Here is an 8,187-nt window from a genome sequence, read left to right as displayed (position 1 = left end):
TTTCATGTATTCTGACTCCTTTCAAGTCGGTTTTGTGCGCCTTAAGTTGCATTTTGTGCCCGATACCCGCGTCTATGATTTTGTGCCCCTCTTTCAGGACTTGAGACGGTTATAGAGAAATCAGGGCAAGTGAGGCGGTTCGATGATTAAGCATGAGGAAAAGAAGGTTGAGATGTTGAAGCAGTGTTCTCTGCCGGCAGGCCGGCAGCCGGTCCACCGGCAGGGAACACGGCCTGGTGAGGAATTAAGGAGAAATGCTGAAGAAGAGTTCTTTGCCGGTAGCCGGTCCATTGGCAGGGAACCCCGTCCCATGCCTTAGACAAATTAAGGAGAGATTTGAAGAAAAAAAAGGAACAAGTTCTCCCTGCCGGTTGGCACACCGGCAGCCGGTCCGCCGGCACACGCATCATCAAGGTGAAGAATTGAAGTTGAAACTCGACAAGAGGTGTTCTCTGCCGGCAGGCCGGTAGCCAGTCCACCGGCAGGGAACACACCCAAACGAATTGCAACACATTTTTGAAGAAGATCTCGCTGCCGGCAGGGAGGCCGGCAGCCGGTTGACCGGCATAAAGACCAAAACGCGCGAGATGAGCTTTATTTCCTCCTTATGTTTAATCCAATAGGATAGTATAAATACCCCTTCCCTAATCAATTGTTAACACATACCCTAGATATGAAATTATTTCCTTAACCTTATGCAAACTCTTAATCAAAACTTTAATCTTTTCTTAATCAATCATTAATGACTTGTTATATTAGCTTAGAATTAGTATTGTTCAATAGTTTACATTTAGTATTGGGTTGTTAATTGGAGATTGGTGAAGATTATTCTTCTATTTAATCAAAGGTTGAAACTTTGTCTTCATTATTGGTATAATCTCTTCTCTATTGTTGTTCATCTTTCATTTGTTTACATATTCAATTATTTAGTTAATAAAATTTGCAAACATATTTCTCTTTGCTTGTTTCATGCTAAATTCTTCACCTTTTGTTTATGTCATCATGAGCATGTGTGACTAGTGCCTTACTAGGATGTAGGGGAATCCCTTGTAGTATTAAGGAGAGGCTTTGGCATGGATTAATGGTAATTCTTGGGTTGTTCACATTTACTACTTGTTAGTTACACAAGGTGTTTGTAGAATTGTCCAAATGAGTAAGTTGAGTAATTCTTCTAACAATCTATCCACTATTTGAGTGAGTAACTTGAGTAGTAACTAGGATTTGATAATAAGTTTTGAGTTAGATTAATTGAATGAGTAAGTTGGTTAATCTTGGCTCAAGTGTAGAATTTACATCGATAGATTAGAATCTACATGTTGTAACAACCTAGATAACTATTAGTCCATGCCTATTTCCCTTCTCCATTCTACTTGGGTGAACCCGACCGTCCTAGTCTTTCTTAATTATCGTTTTAAACCATCTTAATCGTTGTTTATTTCCTACTTGCTTTAATTCATATTTTAACCATTAGTTAGAACTCAAACCACCTCCTTTTTAGACCGAACTAAACTAGCTTCTAAACAAGTAATCCTAGTGCCACAATTTCCGTCCTTTGGGTTCAACCCTTTTGCATATTACAACGAGCAATCGTTCACTTCCGAGAGGAGTATAAGTAATACTCGTATCAATGGTCAATTCTGAACACATTATCATACAAGGAACCAATACTCACTCTATCTTATAAGGAAATTACACGTAATCTTAACGCAAAATTCAATTTTTAAACTTTTAAGGAGAAAGAACCTTAAACATCTATTTACTAAGTTAAGATTACCCTGTGATGGATCCAACTCATCTCATCTGCAATAAAGAATAACAAACACTCCTAATTTCTACCACATATCTGGTAAATTGATGCTTGAATTTGTCAATTGATAGTAGTACATCTTATTAGAAGAGGAAACCAATGAGAAAAATAAAAGCACAAAATGAAACAGAAATGAAATAAATAAGTAATTAAAAGTAATTAAATTAGTGTTCAAATCAGTTTCTTGTTAGGGGCAAAATGCAAGTTCCATGTGTGATTCCCAACACAAGAACAATAACCAGACCCGGATGATTCTTTCTTTGCACCATGTGTGATTATATTAAAAAAATGGCCAGAATGGCAGGAGCAACACAAGATTCGACAGGGCAACTCACCATATGCGAGAGTAGGCAGAAACGCATATCTGAAACCTGAAGTAAATCCACCAGAAAAAGCAGATCAGTAATAAGCAGATACCTGTAGCTAGGTATGACGACACATCGTGAAAATTGCCAGGGCTCTCTTCCATAGGACACCATGTCTACAAAAGAGCAGTAGATAGCATGATAAAAGTGACAACAAATTAAAACCAATTTAATAACATAGCTAAATCCCACATCTTGACCAACACATATGAGAAGTTGATGATTGACTCTACCAATTGATAAACAAACTACATTTAGCAGGCGGTTTGTCCCGTGCCCAAAGCATCAACCGGTAATGAACTATCTTCCTTCGGTTTCTCCACCCCAAGGAGCTGCTATCACAATTAAAACATCACAAATATAAAAGCTAACCAAGAAGGACAGCAACACTAAGCTTATTAAAACACAAGATCACGTATAAGCAGAAAGCAATTCCAATCTCAGGAACACCTTGAAGGTGCCATACCTAGCAGCAGCAGCCTCAGTCCCAGAATAATACCGACAACTCAAGCCGCAGCAGTAACATCGATAGTCCTGGAAAACAACAATAAATAAGCTGGTAAATCACTCACCTCTAAGGAGTTATAGGAAATTTCCCCCCTAATTAAATGGTAACCCAACCCTGTAGATATTCAGCGAGAAAGACAGCGTTAACTAAAACACAAATATACCAACATCCCATTACGTTCTCTTGAGGAATACAGACATCTCGGCCCTTTGACTCGACATAAGAATAGCCAACAACAAAATTACTTAAGAACAACAACAAATAGCCTGTTAAATCGCTCCCCTATTAGGAGCTTAGGAGATTTAAGAGGATCACTCACTAATTAAATGAGAGCCAAGTAGCTAACACCTGTAGATATTTACACACAAAGATGACAACACTAATCAGAAGACAAGTAGAACAACAAACCATTAAGACCGCTCCAAAAATTTTACATATGTTGACCTAGAAACCCCAAACAAATAGAACCAACAGTGAAAGCAACAGGATTTTTTAGGGTAAAAAAACCGTAAATTAAACAAATTAACAAATTTAGCAACAAACAGCGTTTTAGTTCACTAACCTCTCAAGAGCACTAAAAGCAATTCAAGCAAACTCCAAATTTGAAGGACAACATAGTAAACAACAAGAGGAATCACCTAAGAATCAATTGTAGATAGATTAAAACAAGACTATTGTTGATAAAATCAAAACTAAGAAAGCTGCAAAATTATTGATGATAAATGGAAATAGGATGAGACTGTCTCACAAAGTAACGATCAAAAAATAAGGTAAGATGAGATACCTGAGATGGCGCTGTTTTGCCGAATTGAAGCTGAAATGGAACCACTCGGGTCAAATCACCAGACTCAATTGTTGTAATAAGATGCAAAATTTAGCAAACAAACACAGGTTAATAAGTAGAAGGCCAACGGAGAACCAAAACAAACATCTAGTATCGTAAAAAAAAAACCGCCTGGACAAATGTGGAAGCTCATTAAAGGAAACCGGACAGTAAACTGCAAATACTCAAATCAGTAGCAAGAAAAAGAGGGGCAAACGATAACGGGACACAGTAAAATGAGCAGGGGGGCAACTGGAGAAAAAATTATATTGTCGATCTCTTAGGAGAATTAAACAAAGCTCTAGCTTGAGAACAAATTATATTGCTGACATACAGGCCAATGCCCACACTTCCAGGCTCCAGCCCAGTAAATAATTGGTCTGGAAACCAAAAACACACAATAATAGACGATAAGAAGGAGAAACAGGTAGACAATTTAACCTCCTAAATGAAACACACAACTAATTGTGCAATCAAACAAGTCAAATAAAATATCAAGCTAAACAAAACAGTAAAGATACATAATACAACAACAATCAGGAAAGCGAATACCTCGAAACCAACAATAAATGGATAGGCAAATAGCTAACCTTTACTTTTAGAATTGAAATAGAAGTTGGAAGAGATTCCAAGCCCAGGAGCATCTCCATGGCTCCAATCAACTGACCAAAATACCAAAATGAGAAAGAGGAAGAGGTTAATAATCTAATCTAATCTAAAAAGAAAAGGGAGCAAACTAATAAATAGCGAGAAAAAGAAAAAACAAAGGAAATGATTAGTAAACCAACAACAAAGGGTAGCGTATGTGAAATCTCACTGTTTACAGGTGGCTGGAACAGGACACCTGTCAAAGCTCACCATTTATCAACGGGACACTGGCACCATGTACTCGCGGGAAATGCACAAAACAAAAGCTTATGTAAGTAGAGCAACAAAACAAACTATTATATTCTAAGTAAGCCAAAGGAGCTCGTTCCTGAGTGACTCCACCAGCCCAAAGAACAGTAAATACAAATTGTTGGGCAACCTTGTAATATTAATTAACAACAGAATAATAGGCAGGAATAAGCCAACTACTGAAGGAGGCCCCTGACCGGCAACATGCATGCAAGGGTCACCTAGAGCAGCAAAAGCAATTCTCAGGCGTGAACAACCAAAGTAAATCGAATTTAACAAGGATCGGGATTAGCTTATACCTACCAGGCAAAGCCGGCAACTTAGTGTCGCCACAATTATCTGGTTGTCACCCTCGAACGCGGCGCACCTTCGAATCTGTAGGTGCAAAAAAGCTTAGGCATGACGAGTACCTGAAAGTACCATAACAGATTAGGACGACCAGTCAGCGCGTCAGTTTAAGATAAAATGACCACACTGCGAAATCTTAATTGGTCAGCCATTACAACTATCCCAAGGGATAACTACTACGAGTACACAACAATGTAAAACACCTGCTCCAATATGCAATCTACATGCCCATGTGGAGCAAACCAAGGGCTAATCCTCAAAATCAGCCAAGGACAATAAAAAGGCTACGGTTATGAAGTTATTTAAAATTCGTTTGGTCAGGCAACACAGACAAATGATAGGGCCCCCAATCAACACCCCCAAAAGGACCAACACAAAAAAAAAATCGCACACACCAGCACTATTACTAAAGAAACTGTAGTCAAACACAAAGCAGGAGCGCCACAGACCCGAAAACTGAATGTTTTGCTTTCGACAACTATAAGAACAACTAAAGTTATACCAACAAACAATCCGGGTAACAATAAGGACAATAATAACAACAACACTAATAATAATAGCAATTAAAATAATAATCATGGTAACAACAATAATAACAGTAATAATATTCCTTTAATAACAACAAACACAAAAGTAGCAGCACAAGCACTATTCACACCAATAATAATAATGACAATAGCAACAATAAATCGTCGTCGATCACAGTACATCAACCCAACTCCATTCATAATTTGTGACTAACAGATCCTAAGCTCCAGTAAAAACTACGCATACAGGACTTCAGCGCACTATCAGCAACATGCTTACCACTTAACAATAAGTTAAAACGAGAAAGGAACCAGATTAGTTTGAAAAAATCAACAAATAATAGGATTTAAGATAAGAATTAAATACCTAGGTCTTGATTAGAAGACTGGATCGCGGCCGAGAAGCAAGAGACGGATGTAAATGAGGAGAATGGAACAAAAGAAAGCATAGGTAAATCGTTGAAGCAGGGGTTGAGGATCGAAGAAGATGAAGCTTCGATTGGCGCGCGGGAGATTGAGAAGAGGGTTGTTGATAGTGACGTCGTGGAGTAGTTGGAGAATGAGAAGCAAGATGAAAAGGCAGAATGTGAGCGATGAATAAAAGATAGGTCAAGTTAGAATGGAAGGATGAGATTAAAGGCAAGGAATCGACGTTGTACATTACACAGCCACTATTCATCGCTACAGTAACACAACTTCTCTCTTTTTAAAGAGTAGGGATAAATGAATACACAAGACAAACAAATTGTAATTTTGTGTAAAATAAAGCAAATTAATGTAATTTAAGGTTTTTTTAGTAGAAGAAAAGGCAGTGTTTGGAAACATTATGATAAAATGTATGTGAAGGAGTAAAAGTCATATATGAAAGAGCAACACCCTATTTTTTATGCTAGTTTATGTAACATAATCAAAGCATTACATGTCTATAGAGGATATTTGAAATCTACCCCATATTACTTCATTTGTTTCATTAAATTGCTTAGATTTTCCAAAATTCACTTAATATATTTTAAAAACTGTAAACAATTCAATGGAACAAAGAGTATTTTTTATCCTAAAGAAAATCGCTCATATCCGACCCCTTCCTTTGTTATATGAGACAACAGAGACTAGTAATGTTGTCGTGGTCTTAAAATTATTATTGCAGCTTGATGATAGTGTGTTGTTAAATTTTTCAGTTTTTGGATAAGTTCAGATTTCTGTTAGAAATCAGGTGATGTTGTATATTGATACTAACAGTTTGTTTCTTTGCCACACCGGCACACTAATAAGTTTTGCCGAATGGGAGTGGTAGCATAAAGCATGGATATTATATAATCCTTCCGTCCCATTTATTTAGGGTCGTACTTTTTCACATACGCATTTTACTTTTTCACATACATTTTTTACAAGAGTAAGTCTTGCTTAAAACGGGTCGGATTTTAAGACGGGTCGTTGTGTGAGAGGAAATGGGTAGAGGGGACAAAGGTGAGACACCCCATGTGCTTCTCCACTCACCCTAAATGGGTATTTTGTGAGTGAATATGGTATCCGTCTTATTAATAAGACGGATACCTTGGTCTGAAATAAGAATTGGTGTTTTTACAATGATGCCCTTGCCATTTTTTTCTCCCTTGCTTAATAGATGCTTTTCAACTCCTTCCCTTCACCTCTTCCCTTTAACTCCCTCCGACAACCCTCTCCATCCAACCTTACACCGACCGTCCGAGGAGCCGTGCTCTGGCCGATCTCGGCATCCCCTTTCTCCGACTACCCTTATCCGGCCTTCACTCACAGTTGCATACTTGCATCCCTTTCCATGATTAAAAGTGAGACTACAAGATATGGCCAGCAAGTTTCACGAGATTACACATGAAGTTGAAGAAAATAGTGCCAGCAAGTTTGGAACCAACGCACTTAATTCAGTATTTAGTACTATTGTTTTGTGCCAGTTAAGCTCAATCCCCATGACTAAAAGTGAGACTACAAGATACCTTTCGCCATTCTTCTTTACGCCCATCATTTTCTTATCAATTTCATCATAAATTCACCCATTTTAATAATTGATAAACACAAATAATTTCGACAAAACATATTAATAATTGCTAGAAAATAAAATTAATTCATTTTCAAGATGTTAAAGCAATTAGATCTAGTTTTAGAGAAAAAGTACATACAAGACTTAATTTGTTTAGGTTTAGGAAAAATGGTATATTATGGAAAATTAATGAAAAAGTGTATGTGAAAGAGTAAAGTCCGTATGTGAAAAAGTAAATAAATGAATGGGGCCAGGAAAAGCACATACTCCCTCTCATCCAAACCAAAGGTAACAGTTGTTTTATCACACTTGCCGAAACACGTTTTGAAACGTGGATATCATTAGTTACACATCATTAAAAAATTATAAAATTTGATATTCTTATAGCATTCATGATGATAAATCAAACAAGATCTCACATGACTATATTTTGTCTTATAGATTAAGAATAATATCAAAGATTTTCTACGACTATAAATAGTGCCAAAAAGCAAGTGTTACCTTTGATTTGGATGGGAGGTAGTACTAACCAAGAGATGAATCATATGATTGCGTGTCTAGGATAGGACTTAGGAGAGTGGAAATAGTACGACATTAATAAGTTTTTTTCTAAAGATTAAAATGGTCACATATTAGCTTTTATTATTTGAATAATGTCTGAAATCGAGAATGAGCACCATCCGGTAGCGCCATCTCATTTCTCTAAACGAAAGAATAACAATAGAGCGTTACCAGGTGGTATCGAATCTGCCCTCTTATAGGTAACCAAATATGCAGAGATCGGTCATTTACCCAGCGGGAGCAACGACTGCTCATAATATACGGAGTACATTGTATGGGGAAATGACTCATTTAACTGTACATTTCCAATCTTCTGACATAGCAGCCGTTCAAT

The sequence above is a fragment of the Silene latifolia genome, chromosome Y, assembly GCF_048544455.1.
Source record: "Silene latifolia isolate original U9 population chromosome Y, ASM4854445v1, whole genome shotgun sequence".
Classification (NCBI taxonomy): Eukaryota; Viridiplantae; Streptophyta; class Magnoliopsida; order Caryophyllales; family Caryophyllaceae; genus Silene; species Silene latifolia.
Note: the sequence above shows the minus strand (reverse complement) of the source record.